Raw genomic sequence first — 23,071 nt, 5'->3', positions numbered from 1 at the left:
TACGTCTTTGATCCGATCAAGTTCTTTTTTTCCCATAAAATTCCGAAGCTATTTTTGTTAAATACAATTTTTTTTGCGTGTATAAATCATTAAAAAAGCATATTTACCATAATAAACTGGAGTAGAGCTGTTAGCAACAGAAGCATTTTATCAACTGCAGGACCTAAGACCTTCAAGTGTGCTAATGTTAGCAACAGAAGCATTTTATCAACTGCAGGACCTAAGACCTTCAAGTGTGCTAATGTTAGCAACAGAAGCATTTTATCAACTGCAGGACCTAAGACCTTCAGGTGTGCTAATGTTAGCAACAGAAGCATTTCATCAACTACAGGACCTAAGACCTTCAGGTGTGCTAATGTTAGCAACAGAAGCATTTCATCAACTGCAGGACCTAAGACCTTCAAGTGTGCTAATGTTAGCAACAGAAGCATTTCATCAACTACAGGACCTAAGACCTTCAGGTGTGCTAATGTTAGCAACAGAAGCATTTCATCAACTGCAGGACCTAAGACCTTCAAGTGTGCTAATGTTAGCAACAGAAGCATTTTATCAACTGCAGGACCTAAGACCTTCAGGTGTGCTAATGTTAGCAACAGAAGCATTTCATCAACTGCAGGACCTAAGACCTTCAAGTGTGCTAATGTTAGCAACAGAAGCATTTCATCAACTACAGGACCTAAGACCTTCAGGTGTGCTAATGTTAGCAACAGAAGCATTTCATCAACTGCAGGACCTAAGACCTTCAAGTGTGCTAATGAATGCGTACCAATGCAGCTTAATAAAAGAATATACGAGTACAACAGATACCAAACAGATAGTGATGATGCGATTGGTGGAGTTTGAGAGTGCATGTAGTTCATTTCACTGAATGGTTGGGACAGTAAGCATGTACTTTATGAGGGGGGGGGGGGGGGGCAAGGAGGGGGGGGGGGGGCAGGGATATTTGTTGAGTACTAGTTGACTGTAGATATGGGTCCGTCCATACATGACGTATGGAATCTTCAGATTGGGTGGGGGAGGGAGGGACAATGAAATAGTTTAGTACTTGTTTATTGAAATGGAGTGTTGTAGATAGGAACAAATACGTAGACACCGATTGGGACGCCAGATGGAAATTCTATTTTGACACTTTTATAAATATTTTTTTAATGTATCGCGTCGAAAAAATAAACTTGTCAATCTAATCTTCTGTGTGGGCTAACGGCGTCAATCTTCTGTGTGGGCTAACAGCGGCAATTTTCTGTGTGGGCTAACGGCGTCAATCTGTGTAGGCTAACATTCTGTGTGGGCTAACGGCGTCAATCTTCTGTGTGGGCTAACAGCGTCAATCTTCTGTGTGGGCTAACGGCGTCAATCTGTGTGGGCTAACATTCTGTGTGGGCTAAAGGCGTCAATCTTCTGTGTGGGCTAACGGCGTCAATCTGTGTTGGCTAACATTCTCTGTGGGCTAACGGCGTCAATCTTCTGTGTGGGCTAACATTCTGTGTGGGCTAACATTCTGTGTGGGCTAACATTCTGTGTGGGCTAACATTTTCTTGAACTCGCACATGTGTGCCCCGTGTTTTATGACGATAGCAAGTTGTTTTTTGTCGAGTTTTGCCGACTCGGCGCCTATCCTGGACCTCACACAGCCCCCCCCCCCCACATCCGTACCTCTCCCCCCCCCCCCTTCACCTGTAGGTAACAAAGACAAGAGCAGACCCCAGCCTGCGACACGTGCGCCAGGTATGATCCAAAGATTTATGAAGTTAAAAAAACAACAAGCACCGGATCAGGGCCGGGAACTGATGCCGACAGGTGACGCTATCAGACGTGCGGCTAATTCGGGAACACCGGGGGGAGAGTGGGAGGACCGGGTTCAATTCCAGACCGCACCTCGGCTATTTATAGCCGTTCACTGGCCGTTTCTCAAACTTTTTGAAATTACTTTTTTTAAAGAAAAATATCAACTAAATTATATCCCATGTGACTATTCAAGAACAAAAATATCACGTGACCACAATAGAAAAACCTCACGTGATCATCCAAGACATCCCGTGATAATTGAAGACATCAAGCGATCTACGAAGACACATCACGTGATATACCAAGACATATTACGTGACCACCCATCGACTCCGTCACGTGATCCCACACACGATGACGCAGGTATTGAGCAAACGAAGATGTCAAAACGCGTGCAGGGATGAATGGCGCAAGTCAAACAGAAGCGGCTCAAGTGTTTGACCAATCAGGGGCGTCTCTTCTTACTAAAACTACACACCGTAGGACATTCAGGTTTGGCGTGTTTCTGGGTGGCAAGGGGCGTCTACCTGGTGCTACTGGGTGGTCAGGGGCGTCTACCTCGTGCTACTGGGTGGCCAGGGGCGTCTACTGGGTTGCAAGGGGCGTCTACCCCGTGCTACTGGGTGGGCAGGGGCATAGGGGAGCGCCTACGTGTTGGTCAGGGGCGTCTACGCAATTTACCACACGTGAGAACAGTAGTCGTATGCTTGACTCTCAAATTTAAACAGTGTGATTGCGTGCTCCGTAGTGTGAATCTTGACTGTGTACGCAACTCGGGGCACCTGAATCCCGACAGCGTACGCTACTCGGGGCACCTGAATCCCGACAGCGTACGCTACTCGGGGCACCTGAATCCGGACAGCGTTCGTAACAAGAGGTTCGGTTTTCCGAGCAGTAAAAATCTCCAAAAATCCGCTTGTACCCTCGGTTTTCATATTGCACGAAGACTGTCAAATAACAAGCGACCTACTGTGCAGTACAAACATGAATAGCCCGCAAGTAGATTTATTAAATTAAAGCAATATTTAAACAGAAATTATGCGCAGAGCAAATATGCGTGAGTGTATAAAGTAAGGTTACTTTACACCAGCTTACGGTGAAGTTAAATCTTGAGTCTGTGTGGTTGTAGTAATAGGGTTTTGGGAAAAGGGAAATTTTCTGGAAGGTTCTGACACAATTGTTTGTGTCCTGTATTTATCTACACTCACATTTTCTGTGGTGGTAGTTTCTGGGGATATCAAATTCAGGAATGGCCCAGACATAAATGGCTCACAGTTAGGAATGGCCCAAACATGAATGGCTCAATGTCAGGAATGGCCCAAACATGAATGGTTCAATGTCAGGAATGACTCAGTCACTAATTCCTCAGGTAAGTCAACAAAGTCATGCAGGTCAGGCGACAAGTCAGACGGGTGTTACACTCGCCGATTGCAGAACCTTCTAGTCAGCCAGGACATGCGCACCTGTGTTATCAGCCCAGATGTGACCCGTCTCCTGCGAGCAGCCGCGTGACCTCGACATTGCCCTGATGTCTCCCCCCCCCCCCCTTCACTACAGGTTGGTCTGCCGTCTCACAGAGAGAAAACAGTAAGTCGGCGCCCTATGGCAACTTCACTCCCTGGATATGAACAGTGTTTCTTCCAGACTTTTTCTCCGGGGGGGGGGGGGGGGCACTTGAAATTTTCGGGGGGGGGGGGGGCGGTAGACTTTTTTTGGGGGGGGGGGGGGGCGGGCACTTTTAAAAGTATATATTTTCTATATAAATTATATAAATTTCATTTCGTTCGGAGGGGGGGGGGGCGGTAAAAAAATGTTCGGGGGCCCCGAAGAGATGCCTGGAAGAAACTCTGGATATGAAATCGGCGCTCTATCACAACCTGGCTCTCTGTATTTGAACCAGTGAGTCGGCGCCCTATTGTAAGGGGGTTCTGTGGATTTGAAGGCGGCGCCCTATCGTAACCTGGCTCTCTGTATTTGAACCAGTGAGTCGGCGCCCTATTGTAAGGGGGTTCTGTGGATTTGAAGGCGGCGCCCTATCGTAACCTGGCTTTCTGTATTTGAACCAGTGAGTCGGCGCCCTATTGTAAGGGGGTTCTGTGGATTTGAAGGCGGCGTCCTATCGTAACCTGGCTCTCTGTATTTGAACCAGTGAGTCGGCGCCCTATTGTAAGGGGGTTCTGTGGATTTGAAGGCGGCGCCCTATCGTAACCTGGCTCTCTGTATTTGAACCAGTGAGTCGGCGCCCTATTGTAAGGGGGTTCTGTGGATTTGAAGGCGGCGCCCTATCGTAACCTGGCTCTCTGTATTTGAACCAGTGAGTCGGCGCCCTATTGTAAGGGGGTTCTGTGGATTTGAAGGCGGCGCCCTATCGTAACCTGGCTCTCTGTATTTGAACCAGTGAGTCGGCGCCCTATTGTAAGGGGGTTCTGTGGATTTGAAGGCGGCGCCCTATCGTAACCTGGCTCTCTGTATTTGAACCAGTGAGTCGGCGCCCTATTGTAAGGGGGTTCTGTGGATTTGAAGGCGGCGCCCTATCGTAACCTGGCTCTCTGTATTTGAACCAGTGAGTCGGCGCCCTATCGTAAGGGGGTTCTGTGGATTTGAAGGCGGCGCCCTATCGTAACCTGGCTCTCTGTATTTGAACCAGTGAGTCGGCGCCCTATCGTAACCTGGCTCTGTGGATTTGAAGGCGGCGCCCTGTCCTCATTAAGCTCGACTGGATTTGAACCAATACTCCAGACAACGCATGTCCAGAAAGTGTCGGCAGATTTTTCACAGATAAACTTGTCGATGTTGGGTAAAAACAAAATGGCGGGCTCACAAAATTCACTTTGAACTGTGACAGAATGGGTTCAAAATGTAAATAGGCGGTAATGTAAGCAAACAACTTTAAAGAGGAGCCATTGAAATGTTGACGTGATCGCTAATATCGTACCCACGCCATTTCAATACAGACATGGTACAGCATTTTAGTAAGGTTTTTAATCTTAGTTCAGTTAGATCCTGTCTAAAGTCGCGGCGAAACTTTATTCTTCTTTGTTTTTTTTTTTGTTTTTTTTTTATATCTGCAAAAGGCACCTAAAACAGCGTTCTCAACTCTTCTAAGTTTAGCTAGTAATGGACTGTATGGAGATTAGAATTGACCACACTGGGGTCATTTCTGTTAGGCGTACATTCAGGGTAAACGGAAAAAAAGTCACAGGAAAAAAAAAACAGAAAAAAAGTCACAGTTTTTGCTAGGAAAAAAAGTCACGGAAAAAAAGTCAAAATGGAAAAATTTTATCGGAAAAAAAGTCACAGAAATAAAGTCACAGAAAAAAAGTCACAAATCTTTTTAGAAATCTTTTGATTTATTTGTTAAGAATTGTAAAATTTTGTATGTTATTTTTGTGGGTTGAATTTTTGATAGCATAAATTATTTATAGACGTTAAAAGTATTATGGTTTATAACAATTGTAAATAAAATACTCTAAGATAATTTACACAACAATCTTAACTTTTGTTACGTATTTAGTTACATACGCGGTAGAAAAGTTAACTATAAAAGAAATTTAGGCACATCATTGTGTTTTGCATAGGTTTTGCCGTAGGCTATTCTATGGTCGGCCTCTCCTCAGTCGGCATTGTCCGAACATATTGTGTGTTGTTGACGTTTTGTGTCAATGACAGCCTTTGAACCTTGGCGGCTCTCTGTTTTGATCCTAAGTTTTGTTATGTAATGAGCGTGATAAATGTGGGCAGTAAAGGTGGTTGAACTAAGCATAACTATTGTTGCGATGAGTTGAGGGCTGTAATTCAGATGACCTTGCCATTTCACGGTAATTTAATTTAAAAAAAAACACGATAAAAACCGTGGACATTCTATTAAATGCTATAAATATTATGTTTAACATAATTACAATCTACATAATTCATACTAAATATTTTTAGATGAATTATAAAAATTACTATACGTATACAACCTACACACATTACATTACATTTAATTAATCTTAAGTTAATTTGCACTCTCTGAATATTTAATACATAAAAGTATTAACAAATCCCATGCAAATATATATTTGTGACTTTTTTTCCTGTGACTTTTTTTCCTGTGACTTTTTTTCCTGTGACTTTTTTTCTGTGTTTTTTTTTTCCTGTGTTTTTTTTTCCTGTGACTTTTTTTCCTACAATCACATTCAGCGGGCAGCTTAAGCCCAGCCACTGAGGGAAAACAGAGGCAGTATCGATCCAAAACACAACTGACCTTGACCCCTTTTGAATTAGGCGACCCAAGGTCGAGTGATTAGTGTGATAAAGGGGGTCAGGGAGAGAGGCGGAGAGCTTGTTCTCTGGTGGTGGTATAGAATAGTGGTAGGCATGGAGTGACCACTGGTCTATACAATAGTGGTAGGCATGGAGTGACCACTGGTCTATACAATAGTGGTAGGCATGGAGTGACCACTGGTCTATACAATAGTGGTAGGCATGGAGTGACCACTGGTCTATACAATAGTGGTAGGCATAGAGTGACCACTGGTCTATACAATAGTGGTAGGCATGGAGTGACCACTGGTCTATACAATAGTGGTAGGCATGGAGTGACCACTGGTCTATACAAATGTGGTAGACATGTAAGAGTGACCACTGGTCAAGTTTCTAAAAACTCCACAACTTCACGTTCCTAAAACGAATACACTGACCTTGACAGTTCCTGTTCTATCAATGAACGCCAGCGCTAAAACAATGCCTACATGAAGTACTCTATGGCGACATCGATTATCGACCTCTAACTTTATTGACATTCTATATTTAGACACCCCTCCGGTTATATTTATGGAACTGACCTATTACGCTTTCTTTACAGACCCTTATCACCATAACCCCACTACCCTTCTACTCCCCACCCCGTCTTGTCCAAAACATTACCGATTACAAACACGACTCTTAGAGGCGATAATTGAACATCAAAACATTGATTCCTACACGTCTAGAGACTTATACATCGCTTATTGAATGCAGGCTGTTGAACCACGGGTGATTAATTAAGTGTATGTAAGTCATTAACCCTGACTGCCATGTCACCTTACACCTGTAACTACACTGGAAAATATATCTTAAGCACAACATCAAACAATTTAACCTAAGATCATCACCTTAAACTTAGCGTTTCAAAAAAAAGGAAATTAATTAAAAAAAAAAAATCGCCAACTTTGTAAACAAAACATTGATATTTGAAATCAACATTGAAACAAAACGAAACAAAACCCTAAGCCTAATAACGACGCCAACATACCACATGAAGTCAGTCTGCAGCAGCTACATCCAAAAGAGGAAAAACAACAACATGAGGTCCTGAAAACAGCAACACTGGTCTTTTGATCCATCAAGTGGTAACAGGGCCCGCCTGTGTCTAGCCTCTACACCATCACTCTACACTGATACACACTTGATTTAGCCTCTACACCATCACTCTACACTGATACACACATGATTTAGCCTCTACACCATCACTCTACACTGATACACACTTGATTTAGCCTCTACACCATCACTCTACACGGATACACACATGATTTAGCCTCTACACCATCACTCTACACGGATACACACATGATTTAGCCTCTACACCATCACTCTACACGGATACACACATGATTTAGCCTCTACACCATCACTCTACACGGATACACACATGATTTAGCCTCTACACCATCGCTCTACACGGATACACACATGATTTAGCCTCTACACCATCGCTCTACACAGATACACACTTGATTTAGCCTCTACACCATCGCTCTACACTGATACACACTTGATTTAGCCTCTACACCATCACTCTACACAGATACACACTTGATTTAGCCTCTACACCATCGCTCTACACTGATACACACTTGATTTAGCCTCTACACCATCGCTCTACACTGATACACACTTGATTTAGCCTCTACACCATCGCTCTACACAGATACACACTTGATTTAGCCTCTACACCATCGCTCTACACAGATACACACTTGATTTAGCCTCTACACCATCGCTCTATACGGATACACACTTGATTTAGCCTCTACACCGATACACACTTGATTTAGCCTCTACACCGATACACACTTGATTTAGCCTCTACACCGATACACACTTGATTTAGCCTCTACACCATCGCTCTACACAGATACACACTTGATTTAGCCTCTACACCGATACACACTTGATTTAGCCTCTACACCGATACACACTTGATTTAGCCTCTACACCGATACACACTTGATTTAGCCTCTACACCATCGCTCTACACAGATACACACTTGATTTAGCCTCTACACCGATACACACTTGATTTAGCCTCTACACCGATACACACTTGATTTAGCCTCTACACCGATACACACTTGATTTAGCCTCTACACCGATACACACTTGATTTAGCCTCTACACCGATACACACTTGATTTAGCCTCTACACCGATACACACTTGATTTAGCCTCTACACTGATACACACTTGATTTAGCCTCTACACCGATACACACTTGATTTAGCCTCTACACTGATACACACTTGATTTAGCCTCTACACCATCGCTCTACGCTGATACACACAAGATTTAGCCTCTACACCATCGCTCTACACCGATACAAACTTGATTTAGCCTCTACACCGATACACACTTGATTTAGCCTCTACACTGATACACACTTGATTTAGCCTCTACACCATCGCTCTACGCTGATACACACTTGATTTAGCCTCTACACCATCGCTCTACACAGATACACACTTGATTTAGCCTCTACACCAGGGGTCTCCAAACTACGGCCCGCGGGCCGGATGCGGCCCCCGAAGTCCTCGCATCCGGCCCGCGGAGATCCTTTTGTCCAAGGAAAAATCGTTAGTTGGTGATGGCTTAGGAACTTTGCCCAGAAAAATCAAAGACATGCCTGGAAGAAACTGGCCCCCGAACTGAAATGTGATTGTTAATGCGGCCCTCGGACTGAAAAGTTTGGAGACCCCTGCTCTACACCATCGCTCTACACTGATACACACTTGATTTAGCCTCTACACCGATACACACTTGATTTAGCCTCTACACCGATACACACTTGATTTAGCCTCTACACCGATACACACTTGATTTAGCCTCTACACCGATACACACTTGATTTAGCCTCTACACCGATACACACTTGATTTAGCCTCTACACCGATACACACTTGATTTAGCCTCTACACCGATACACACTTGATTTAGCCTCTACACTGATACACACTTGATTTAGCCTCTACACCGATACACACTTGATTTAGCCTCTACACTGATACACACTTGATTTAGCCTCTACACCATCGCTCTACGCTGATACACACAAGATTTAGCCTCTACACCATCGCTCTACACCGATACAAACTTGATTTAGCCTCTACACCGATACACACTTGATTTAGCCTCTACACTGATACACACTTGATTTAGCCTCTACACCATCGCTCTACGCTGATACACACTTGATTTAGCCTCTACACCATCGCTCTACGCTGATACACACTTGATTTAGCCTCTACACCATCGCTCTACACAGATACACACTTGATTTAGCCTCTACACCAGGGGTCTCCAAACTACGGCCCGCGGGCCGGATGCGGCCCCCGAAGTCCTCGCATCCGGCCCGCGGAGATCCTTTTGTCCAAGGAAAAATCGTTAGTTGGTGATGGCTTAGGAACTTTGCCCAGAAAAATCAAAGACATGCCTGGAAGAAACTGGCCCCCGAACTGAAATGTGATTGTTAATGCGGCCCTCGGACTGAAAAGTTTGGAGACCCCTGCTCTACACCATCGCTCTACACTGATACACACTTGATTTAGCCTCTACACCATCGGTCTACACCGATACACACTTTATTTAGCCTCTACACCATCGCTCTACACCGATACACACTTGATTTAGCCTCTACACCATCGCTCTACACCGATACACACTTGATTTAGCCTCTACACCATCGCTCTACACCGATACACACTTGATTTAGCCTCTACACCATCGCTCTACACTGATACACACACGGAGTCCACCTTGGTACAACGCCCATTATTTCCATATCCACAACACGTGCTAAACACGGGTAGGCACAATGTAGCTGAAGCTACACTAGGTAGCGAAAACACATCCTGGTTCCCATATCGTAATTCACGGCTAAGTGTTGATGAGTTAACAGCTAGCAAGTAGCCTCTGGTGAGTGATAACAGCTAGCCAGCGGCTACAGTCTATGGCTAGTGTACCAACTATCTTCTGACCAGTGTACCAACTATCCACCACTGAATGTACCAACTATACACCACTGAATGCACTAACTTCTAGGACCTCCGCACACATCTCCCCCAGACAAGCAGTGAGAATATCCCCACCGTGGCTGTCAATGGATCGACTCTGGAGAGAGCTGGCGAGAGAGACCGTTTTCCGAATCGATATTCGTATGGGAGAGGGGATCGATCCTTGGGCCAGGGCACAGATAAAATGGATTAAGTCTAGGGACAGGCAAGGCCATGTCGCTGTCTCGTTCAAGACTCGTTTGAGACAGGGTTCTGATTGCAGGGTTTAAGACAGGGTTCTGATTGCAGGGTTTAAGACAGGGTTCTGATTGCAGGGTTTAAGACAGGGTTCTGATTGCAGGGTTTAAGACAGGGTTCTGATTGCAGGGTTTAAGACAGGGTTCTCAGTGACTGCAGGGTTTAAGACAGGGTTCTGACTGCAGGGTTTAAGACAGGGTTCGGACTGAAGGGTTCAAGACAAGAGTTTTTTTAAAAATTGACCGCATTGTCAAAGTCATGGTTTTTACAAAGTAAAATCAAGACTTCGGAGTGACAAAAATTCTTGCATTCAAACGTAGGCCTACTCCTCTGCAAGAAAACTAAACTAGAAATCCAAAATCGTAACTTTGGCCAGCGGATACGAATCTAAACAAAAATGTGAAATCAATACTTTCATTGAATAAAATACGGCGGGTGGATGCATAAATTATTCAAATGTGACCCAATTCTAAAAAAAAACTTTACTGACAAGTTTGCTTCCAATGACAACACAGAAAATCTCCAATTTTAAATATACATTAGTCATTAAAAATCAACGTAAAGGTGACTATAATCAACAAGAAAAGGGGGATAACAGGATTAGGTATTCGCAGTAGCTCGTTCAGCGGGGTCAAGGAGGTGAGCTGTTGTTGACGGATGGTTTCACGCGCGTGAGTCGACAAAAGACGTTAACATGTAGCAGAAAGTTGTCTTTAGAGTTAGGGTAGCGAAATACTGAACGTAAATAAAAGCATGTTTATAATAGAAAGTTGATAGATGGTGGTTGGATGGTGGAGATGTTAATAAGATGGTGGTAGTACTTGTAGGATGGCTATGATGGTATAAGATGGTGGTGATGTTGGTAGGATGGTGGTGATGGTTGTAGGATGTTGGTGATGGTTGTAGGATGTTGGCGATGGTGGTAAGATGGTGGTGATGGTTGTATGATGGTGGTGATTGTTGTAAGATGGTGGTGATTGTTGTAAGATGGTGGTGATGGTTGTATGATGGTGGTAATGGTTGTAGGATGGTGGTAATGGTTGTAGGATGGTGGTGATGGTTGAAGGATGGTGGTGATGGTTGTAGGATGGTGGTGATGGTTGAAGGATGGTGGTGATTGTTGTAAGATGGTGGTGATTGTTGAAAGATGGTGGTGATGGTTGTAGGATGGTGGTGATGGTTGTAGGATGGTGGTGATGGTGGTAAATTACTGCTGTTTTTAAGCAACGTCATACTGTTTGGATATTTTTAGTCTAATTATCTTTTTCTATCTTTTTTTTTTTTTTAAATAGTTTTTATTTATCGAATTGTAAGCTGATACCGCCGAGCGCCTATGTGGCAATATGACGTCAGACCGCTCAGAGCTGTGACGTTGTGTTTACGACATATGTCAGGAGAAGAGAATCCTGATTGGAAACTGACAAGGGAGACGACTGACATTTTCCAACCGGATGTTTGGACACGCTAGCAGCATTAATCCCCGTAGCAGGATGTTCAAATAAAATCAATGCGCCATTTCATCGGTTGCATATAATATGGCTGGCAAGTTATATGGACCACATATAATATGGCTTGCATGTGGTATGGACCATATATAATGTGGTTTGTATGTAGTATGGACCACATATAATGTGGTTTGTATGTAGTATGGACCACATATAATATGGCTTGCTTGTAGTGTGGACCACATATAATAGGGCTTGCATGTAGTATGGACCACATATAATAGGGCTTGCATAATATAGTGTTGACAAAATATTATAGATCTAGCTTGCCCATAGCCTAGTTTGCCCCTGGTCTAAGTTGCCCACGGTCTAGCTTGCACATGGTCTAGCCTGCAATACAAAACTAAGCTTACCTTTACTTTCTGTGCGGAGAACAATTGGACTCAGTGACTGATGGATTAGAAGTCCGTGCAACAGTGGGATAATCCGGTCCAGTTAATCTCCCCCTGGACGTGAAGTCGCCGGAATTTGGTGTAGATCCTGACCAACAGCATGAACAGGTGGTCACCTGGCGAGCTGAACACAGGTGACATCCGGTGTCAAGGTCAGGGAGATTAGTGCCTGCAGACAGGGGGTTGCCTGCAATCAGGTCAGTGCCTGCAGTCACGGGATGCCTGCAGTTAGGTGAATCACAGTAGTGGCACGTACTGCAGTTAGGAAATATCTTCAATCAGGCAGTACCTGCAGTCAGGCAGTACCTGCTTTCAGGTAAGTACCTTCAGTCAGGCAGTACCTGCAGTCAGGTAGTACTTGCAATGAGGGGATGCCTGCAATCAGGAACCTTGTCTCCACATGTGGACCTTTGAGAGGTTGTAACCTGCAGAGTGTTAAAGAAAGTGTTACGTTTCAATAAATCTCTTAAACAAAGCAGCATGAATAGCTTCACCTTTTGGAGACTTAGTCACTGAGACTTAGTCACTGAGACTTAGTCACTGAGACTTAGTCACTGAGACTTGGAGACTGACACTTAGTGGCTGAGACTTAGTCACTGAGACTTAGTCACTGAGACTTAGTCACTGAGACTCAGTCACTCAGACCTAATTACTTTATAATAGACAAATTTATTCATAAAAATAGTCACTCCGTCATGAACAAACTCAGTCATTAAAAATAGTCACTCCATAGTGAGAACAAACTTAATCATTTTGACATAGACACTCTATAATGAACATATTTAGTCATTAAAATACTCTCTCTATAATGACAAATTTATTCATTAAAATACTCTCTCTATAATGAACAAATGTAGTCATTAAAATACTCTCTCTATAATGAACAAACCTAGCCATTTAAACACGGTCAATCCATCATGAACAAACTTAGCCATTAAAAAAAATAATCACTCCATTTTGAACAAACTTAGTCATTCAGACAGTCGCTCCAAAATAAACAGAGTTAGTCACACATAATCACTCCAGTTACTTAGCCTCTCAATCTTGTACACTCAAATCTAGTCGCTCAAAAGTTACCCAACCAATCATCCGTCCTCAATTTCAGCCGCGGTTTTCATCATAAACTAAACACATATTTCAAAACGTCTAAAAAACTAACCTGATACTACAGCTGAACAATAAACTACAGTATCGAACAACTCAACACGAAATACGACACTATTCTCTCAACCACTTGACCAGCCATTGTATCGCCTCAACCACCCGTACTACCTTCCATCCTTTCTTAGCAAATAAAAATACAGGTATTATATTTCACACACAAAAACATTTTAAAATTTACCTGATTAATATGTTAACTAGCCCTCCACCGAGATCCATCAAAGACATCTGGTACCGCACCCCCCCCTCCCGCATCCAACCCAGCACAACGTAACCGTCGCCTTTGTGTCAGTTACACCATTTTGTGTTTTATGACCGGGCCACCCATCCGTGACGGCACAGCGTGCGGGGGTCAACGAGGCGTGACTGAGTTCTTCTCAACCTATTTTTTTTTTATTGTAACCACTCGTGGTATATTTAGTCACACGTGGAGGGGAAACAAAAAATCGACCAATGAAGTCAGACGTGGGGGGGGGGGGGGGAGGGGTTGGATCTATTGCTTCTGTGACTGTGAGGTGTGGGGGGGAGGTACGGGTTTAACTATCGTTTTGTGAACAAAGAAATCATAACACACACAATCAAAACTTCAAATAAAATTTTTTTAAACAAGGCATGCCCATAAAAAAAAAAATCTTAATATCTGATCAAGGTGGCCATGGTAATAAAAAATTATTGTACATTTTGTGACATTTGATGAATTCAAAGGGGGGGGGGGGGGTCAATTTTTCGTAGCTTATGTTTATGTTTTTATATTTTTTCCAAAAAAAAAAATCCATTGATTTTTGGGAACATTATTGGATTGTATGTACTAGGGGAAGGGATCATTAAAACTTTGGAAATTATGACAGGTGCGTTTTTTAAGAGGAGAAAAAAATATGGGTTTGGGGTGGTTAAATCGGGTGGATTTATGACCTGGTGTTGGCCAAGGTGTTTGGGCCGGACACCTCATCAACAGCTGTGACGTAACTATCGATGAATTCATGACGAGGTGTCAGCCACTGACTGACTGACCTACTGACTTACTTTCTGACGTCACTCAGTGTCGAGGTATTAGACCGGTAAGAGCGTCGCCTGACCACGTAAGCCGACACCCATCCTGAGGACAATACGTTAGGGTTAGGGTTCAACCTACGGCGTATCTGGGTATCGGGTCGCATGTTTATATCAAGTGACACGGTGCGTAAGATTGGGGGTGAGTGGGGGGGGGGGGGGTGAGGATATTGCTTGGCAAAAAAAGGTGATTTTTGATTTATAGGGAGCAGACATATCATATGAAATAAAAACAGTCGAGATGTCAAAATAGACGGTTAGAAATGTTCGTGTAGCAGAGGCGTAGGCAGGTAGAGCGATACCACCCCCCCCCAATCATTTAAAACAGGGGCGTCATTCTTTTGGACAAAATTTCTTAAACTAATTTCTATTGCCAGTGGAGGAGAAAAAAGTCTTTCATAAAATTAAAAACTAGTAGCTATCAAATAACTTTCCGAAGTCAATTTTTGGTTATGTTATTTTAAAAAATTCAAATTACTTCATTTAATTATGACGCAACGTATGTGTCTCCGTCGCCTCATCATCGATAATAGGGCTGGTAAGTAGGTCGCCAACTAGTTCTACGGCTCAATAAAGCCTGCATGAGCCATAGAAATGGTCAGTGACCTACTTACCAGCCCTATTCCAGCCAAGCAACTGCAGGACGTCTTAATAAACCGTCAGTCCACTTGAACAATGTGTCCTGATACATTCCCCCCCCGTCTCAAGTTTGTGCGTGTCTATTGAGTGGATGATGTTTAGCTATCCTTGGGATTTTCATCTAGAACATCTTTGTTAGGGTGTTCCCATTGGAGCATGCTATTCCTCTGAAAGTCTCAAGTCGTTTAACCAATTGCAGTAAAGGTATTTAAAACCTGGATAATTAATCTCTAATTGAATCCGCTGCCCGAGTTTCAAGGTCAAACAGTGCTGCTGCTAGTGTACTCATCAGTTTCATGTTGGCATCGATGCAGCGCCGCGGCAGGGGAAGTAGAGTAAAGAAAGATTGTATATTAAAAACTGGGTCAAGGCGGTAACCGCATATTTTTAATTGTCGACTAAGTCGGAGTAACGTAGCAATTAAAAAACAAATCATTAATCACACCACCGGGGGAAGGGGGATGCGAGATGGTAAATAAAAGTAATTAGCTTATTAATTAATTAGAGGCTGTGAGTGCATGGAGTTTTTAAAGTGTGGATGGATGGGGTACTGTTGAACAAATATTGGAATGGAGAGGAGTTAGGCAGATACGAAGCAAGTGTTTGATGGATGCATGTATCAAAGTTGAAGGCTTATGTGTGGTGCTAATTAGTGTAAACTATCAAGGCTTCTCATCAATATAATGAAATCTCTTTCGACATCCCCTCTCTACTGACATCCCTTACCTTTCTGCCAACATCCCCTCTATCCCAACATCCCCTCTATCCCAACATCCCCTCTCTGTCGACATCCCCTCTCTGTCGACATCCCCTCTCTGCCGACATACCCTCTCTGCCGACATACCCTCTCTGCCGACATACCCTCTCTGCCGACATACCCTCTCTGCCGACATACCCTCTCTGCCGACATACCCTCTCTGCCGACATACCCTCTCTGCCGACATACCCTCTCTGCCGACATACCCTCTCTGCCAACATCCCCTCTCTGCCGACCCCCCCCCCCCCCCCCCCCCCCCCCCCCCATGTCTACTATTTTGAGAGCAAGAAAATAAATCCCAGCTTAGCAAGGAGCCAATCTTAGAATAGACCCAGCCAGTCTAAATATAGACGCCTGCATGTGATCAAAGTCAACCAATCAGAATCGATAACAGTCAACACGTTAGACAAGAGAGGGAAGCTGTTTTATGAGGAGACAGAGATATGACATACATGGAGGAGAGAGAGACAAATCGTGGGATATGAGAGGTGTGACACACAGGGAGAGGGGAGACAGAGGTGTGACACACGGGGGTGGGTGCGGGAGACAGATGTGCGACACACAGAGGGGGGGGGGGGGGGCGGGTGCGACACACAGAGGGGGGGGGGGGCGGGTGTGACACACGGAGGGGGAGGCAGGTGTGACACACAGGGGGTGGGGGAGATAGAGGTTACACGAGTCTCGGGCTCACCCAGAAAAGAAAAGTGTTAAAGACGACAAGACGACAGACCCCATTCTTCAGATAAGAAACTGCAACGATGCAGTACAATATCAGTCATGATCAGAGATCTGACAAAATGGCACCAAAACACAAACGGCAGCATAATTTTAAAAGATAGCAGACAAGTAATGGTCTCGGCAATGGGCGAGAAAAGAAGAACTTTTGTGAAGAAGTAGGGAAAGGGAAAAACTCTCGCCAAACCACGGCCAAACACACTAGCGCCGTGAGACGACCGGCAAGTCTCGCGTCAAACCACGGCCAAACACACTAGCGCCGTGAGACGACCGGCAAGTCTCGCGTCAAACCACGGCCAAACACACTAGCGCCGTGAGACGACCGGCAAGTCTCGCGTCAAACCACGGCCAAACACACTAGCGCCGTGAGACGACCGGCAAGTCTCGCGTCAAACCACGGCCAAACACACTAGCGCCGTGAGACGACCGGCAAGTCTCGCGTCAAACCACGGCCAAACACACTAGCGCCGTGAGACGACCGGCAAGTCTCGCGTCAAACCACGGCCAAACACACTAGCGCCGTGAGACGACCGGCAAGTCTCGCGTCAAACCACGGCCAAACACACTAGCGCCGTGAGACGACCGGCAAGTCTCGCGTCAAACCACGGCCAAACACACTAGCGCCGTGAGACGACCGGCAAGTCTCGCGTCAAACCACGGCCAAACACACTAGCGCCGTGAGACGACCGGCAAGTCTCGCGTCAAACCACGGCCAAACACACTAGCGCTGTGAGACGACCGGCAAGTCTCGCGTCAAACCACGGCCAAACACACTAGCGCCGTGAGACGACCGGCAAGTCTCGCGTCAAACCACGGCCAAACACACTAGCGCCGTGAAACGACCGGCAAATCTCGCGTCAAACCACGGCCAAACACACTAGCGCCGTGATTTGAGACGACCGGAAAGTCCAGGCGAGCTAAGCTGTGCTAGAAGATGGAGGGGGGGGGGGGGGGGGGAGAAGATATCGATCGGACCAACACAACGGGGGATCATACTGGTCTGTGTTGGCCTGGTTCGGGTGGGTTGTGGGGTGGGGGTTGTGGGGTGGGTGTGGGAATCACACTTAGCTGTATACGGGGTACTGGTGGGGGTTGTGGGGTGGTTGGTTTGTTTTTATTTGTGAGGAAGGGGAAGTCGAACCGGTTGGTGTGTTGCGAAGATGTGGGGGGGGGGGGAGTATCAAACGTGTACTGTGAAGGGGTGGGTTTGGGTGAGTTGTGGGGTGGTTTTTATTCAGGTAGGGGGGGGGAGATCAAACTGTGCTGTGTCACGACAATCTAACAAGTTATCACGACAACCTAACGGTCAAGTTTTTCCTGTACGATACACAACTGCCGAGCCTGCCGCCACTATTTACGGCAGGGATAAGTTTCCTTGTACAACTGACCAATGACAAGAGGTCTTTACGGCAGGGATAAGTTTCCTTGTACAACTGACCAATGACAAGAGGTATTTACGGCAGGGAGAAGTTTCCTTGTACAACTGACCAATGAGAAGAGGTATTTACGGCAGGGAGAAGTTTCCTTGTACAACTGACCAATGACAAGAGATATTTTAAGGCAGGGAGAAGTTTCCTTGTACAACTGACCAATGACAAGAGGTATTTACGGCAGGGAGAAGTTTCCTTGTACAACTGACCAATGACAAGAGGTATTTACGGCAGGGAGAAGTTTCCTTGTACAACTGACCAATGACAAGAGGTATTTACGGCAGGGAGAAGTTTCCTTGTACAACTGACCAATGAGAAGAGGTATTTACGGCAGGGAGAAGTTTCCTTGTACAACTGACCAATGACAAGAGGTATTTACGGCAGGGAGAAGTTTCCTTGTACAACTGACCAATGACAAGAGGTATTTACGGCAGGGATAAGTTTCCTTGTACAACTGACCAATGACAAGAAATATTTTAAGGCAGGGAGAAGTTTCCTTGTACAACTGACCAATGACAAGAGGTATTTACGGCAGGGAGAAGTTTCCTTGTACAACTGACCAATGACAAGAGGTATTTACGGCAGGGAGAAGTTTCCTTGTACAACTGACCAATGACAAGAGATATTTACGGCAGGGAGAAGTTTCCTTGTACAACTGACCAATGACAAGAGGTATTTACGGCAGGGAGAAGTTTCCTTGTACAACTGACCAATGACAAGAGGTATTTACGGCAGGGAGAAGTTTCCTTGTACAACTGACCAATGACAAGAGGTATTTACGGCAGGGAGAAGTTTCCTTGTACAACTGACCAATGACAAGAGGTATTTACGGCAGGGAGAAGTTTCCTTGTACAACTGACCAATGACAAGAAATATTTTAAGGCAGGGAGAAGTTTCCTTGTACAACTGACCAATGACAAGAGGTATTTACGGCAGGGATAAGCTTCCTTGTACAACTGACCAATAACAAGAGATATTTTAAGGCAGGGAGAAGTTTCCTTGTACAACTGACCAATGACAAGAGGTATTTACGGCAGGGAGAAGTTTCCTTGTACAACTGACCAATGAGAAGAGGTATTTACGGCAGGGAGAAGTTTCCTTGTACAACTGACCAATGACAAGAGGTCTTGTCTCCTCTAGCACGAGTAAACTAGTGTCTTCGGCGGTCACATCTAGTGGATGCATGTGCTGTGATACAAGGCTACAACATACGACTTGTATCAATTGTATGTGACAGTTATACAAGGCTACAACATACGACTTGTAGCAATTGTATGTGACAGTTATACAAGGTTACAACATACAACTTGTATCAACTGTATGTGCTGGGATACAACATACAACTTGTATCAACTATATGTGCTGTGTGATACAAAACTACAACATACGACTTGTATCAACTATATGTGCCACTGATACAAGGCTACAACATACGACTTGTATCAACTGTATGTGCCAGTGATACAAGGCTACAACATACGACTTGTATCAACTGTATGTGCTGTGTGATACAAAACTACAACATACGACTTGTATCAACTGTATGTGCCACTGATACAAGGCTACAACATACGACTTGTATCAACTGTATGTGCTGTGTGATACAAAACTACAACATACGACTTGTATCAACTGTATGTGCCACTGATACAAGGCTACAACATACGACTTGTATCAACTGTATGTGCTGTGATACAAGGCTACAACATACGACTTTTATCAACTGTATGTGCCACTGATACAAGGCTACAACATACGACTTGTATCAACTGTATGTGACGGTGACACCAGGCTACAACATACGACTTTTATCAACTGTATGTGCTGTGATACAAGGCTACAACATACGACTTGTATCAACTGTATGTGCCAGTGATCGATCCGATGCTACCACATACGACGTGTGTGTCGCCATGACGCTACAAAGGTCAATGCCCTCCTCCATTTCATCCAGTAACTAGATCAACGTTCAAGATGTTGTGTGGCGATATTGAACACACTGAAATCACTGATGATATCATCATTGGCAAAATCTGTTGTCGGCTGTGGCCAACTGGTCACGTCAGCTTTAGCCATATCTGCCATGGTCGTGTCGGATGTATACAAACGTATTTTTATAAACACACATATATACATGTACCTTTACCTACACCTTTGTATATCCATATATCCCATGAACACGTCCATTCAAGTATGTATACATATGTATATACTTATTTCTATTCATATGTACATATATTAAAATTACGAACAATCTATAGACGCTATATCAGCATTGTATCAAAAGGATAACAATTTATAATCCTTATTAAAGTTCACGTGCGCACTTCTCTCTCTATCTCTGTCCGCAGGCAATGAGATCAGTATCTTCTTCAATATATGGAGAACTTAAAGATACGGACATTTGTTAAAAATAAAATGTTGGATGTATTTAAATGTATAAACTAATTTTTTAAAGGCATATTCAAATGTAGAAACACATTTTTAATTATGCAACAGGTAAAGTATTTATTGTTGTGACAAGAACGCAAAAACAATGAATATCATGTTTTGACTATCGAAAGCACACAAAACTAATGGCGCCATCTTTAAATTTTAGAATATGATGAAATAAACTATTCCATTCAAATTTGATTGAGATGTATAGATCTACTTATCAAGACGTACGCTATGAAATGTGTACAGTTTTCTCAGCACAAACTAATAAAAATTACTTTTAAAAAAAAAAAACATAAATACCTTTGAACAGCCGGGTTTTTAACAGAATCATTTAAGTCTCTTCATCAGTGTGTGTATATAATTTGGTTTTAATTTTTCTAATAGGTATTTGTAGCCTATGTTATTTTAAATGTGTCGGATTTTTAACTTTTTCTTCCCTTTGTCGCTAATATAGTTCAACGTGTATTAAAGCACATTGCGTTTTGACCAATAACTATTTTATTAATAATTTTTCTCAAACAAACAGAACATTAAAAATATATAGGCCTATACTTCACGAGTAACTGATACCTAATGGCTACTTATAATAAGTTTACCCTGTCTTGGGACTTGGGATGAAAATCCACACATTTTTCATTATAGACGTTTGTATTTCCCCCCCCCCCCCCCCCCCCCCCCATAAAATCATTTACATTGACAATGTAGCAACTCAAACAGTGAACTTAACTTTCCTCCCACTAGCCCGTACACAAGTTAACTTGCTGATACATGGCTGATACCTTCAGTCATGACAGAGGCTTAGCGAGGGGGGGGGGGGGGGGCGGGGGTGCGGACCGCACCGGGGTGACACCATGGGGGGGGGGGGGGTGACACCAAGGCAAAAAAATAGCAAAGTATATAGAGAAAAATGATAGTTCCATTCCACTTAATTAAGTGAATAATTCGAGTGTTAATCGAAAATTTGAGGGGGGGGGGGGGCAAATCGAAAGTTTGAGGGGGGGGGGGGGTGCAAATAAAAAAAATTGAAAGTTTGTCCCCGGGAAAGGTCGCTACGCCTCTGGGGGTGACACCATTAAGTGCCGCACCGGGTGACACTCGACCTCGCTACGCTACTGAGTCATGACACTGTCAACTTAGTGACACCAAATCTCAAAGCATGTTTGTATAAACATCCCAGACACAAAAAAACCTAAATTATAATCCATCTTTAATAATTTATATTATGCTCTCAGTTATCTTGTGCAGAAAAATCTGATCAAATACAAACTATCACTTTTCTTGGCCAACACATTACTTCAGCTTTGAAAAAAAGTATTTTAATGCACAATGGTCTATGTCTAGACAATGCATAAAATCTATTCGTTCTTCTACACAGGTTTCTGAAGTTTGCCTGTTGCTATCCACACGAGAACTGCAGCTGACTTGTTTTTCCTTTAATTTACTGCATTCTTCCTTTTCAGCTCATAATCTCCTAAGATCTTTCTTTTCAGCGCTTGATATCATAAGATCTTCCTTTTCAGCTCATAATCTCCTAAGATCTTCCTTTTCAGCTCATGATTTCCTAAGATCTTCATTTTCAGCTCATGATTTCCAAAGATCTTCCTTTTCAGCATGATTTCCTAAGATCTTCTAAGAGATCAACCACCTCCTACTGTTTCTCTGCTTTAGGATTGTAAGCAGCGAAAACCTTACCACCAAATCCCATTTTGTTTACGTTTTGAATACAAGAAAAAGCTAACCGTGGCGATATGGATTGAACAGTTTACTAATTTCTTGAGTCTACAAATAAGGCATTTAACACCGTAAGTTGTTTCCTATTTACTCCGAGTCAAATCGTCATTTAAAAAAAACACGACGTATGAAATAAGGACAAACCGTGTCATAAACTTTTGAATATTTATGTAAATTCAAATAATAAATAATACACCTCTTGTTAAATTGTATCACTATTGAGATTAGCTGTAAGGTAAACAATTTTGGAAATAATATTATGGGTTGTCTGCCTTGTATTAATATTCAATGTTAATTCTATAATTAACAATGCTATGTATTGATCGTCTTAGCACATTCAGAAAAAAAGTAGGCCTATGTTGAATTGCCTTGAAGGATGTCACAATAATACAATTATGAATGACGAAGAACAGACTGTAAACCCGTGTCACCCATTTCAGTTGAACTAGTGTCACCAGAGGAAGTAATAACAGTGTCGCCAGCAGGGGTCGTTTAAGTGGGTCATGTAAGTGGGTCACGTATGTGGGTCAATAGAAGTGTCACCAGCAGAAGACATTACACCAGTGTCACCAGCAGTGGTCATTTAAGTGGGTCAATAAGTGGGTCATGTCATTTAAGACATGAAAGCGGGTCATGTCAAGGGTTAGGAAAGTGGGTCATGTGAGGGTCATTTAAGTGGGTCATGACAGCGGGTTATTTAAGTGGGTCATGTCATCAAAGTCTGGGTCGCTATAAACGAACAACTTTGAATCTGGTAAGAGATTAATCTCGGCCTAAGTGTTAGCTGGCTATTGGTATGGTTCGATGAGATAAATGCGTGAGTAAATTAGCTGGCTATTGGTATGGTTCGATGAGATAAATGCGTGAATAAATTAGCTGGCTATTGGTATGGTTCGAT

General features: G+C 43.5%; 1 long non-coding RNA gene across 1 annotated transcript in view; it reads right to left on the bottom strand.

Moving 5' to 3' along the window:
- Positions 1–23,071, bottom strand: part of LOC131953932 (uncharacterized) — a 48,261-nt gene that overhangs the window by 8,340 nt on the left and 16,850 nt on the right. The window contains exon 2 of the long non-coding RNA XR_009388705.1: positions 12,193–12,656. This is a non-coding gene — a long non-coding RNA (uncharacterized LOC131953932). The remainder of the gene's footprint in view (positions 1–12,192; positions 12,657–23,071) is intronic.

The sequence above is a fragment of the Physella acuta genome, unplaced genomic scaffold (genome assembly GCF_028476545.2).
Source record: "Physella acuta isolate Inbredline_101_S28 unplaced genomic scaffold, ASM2847654v3 ptg000964l, whole genome shotgun sequence".
NCBI classification, from domain to species: domain Eukaryota; kingdom Metazoa; phylum Mollusca; class Gastropoda; family Physidae; genus Physella; species Physella acuta.
The sequence above is the reverse complement of the archived record's forward strand: the minus strand, read 5'-3'. Positions and strand labels throughout refer to the sequence as shown.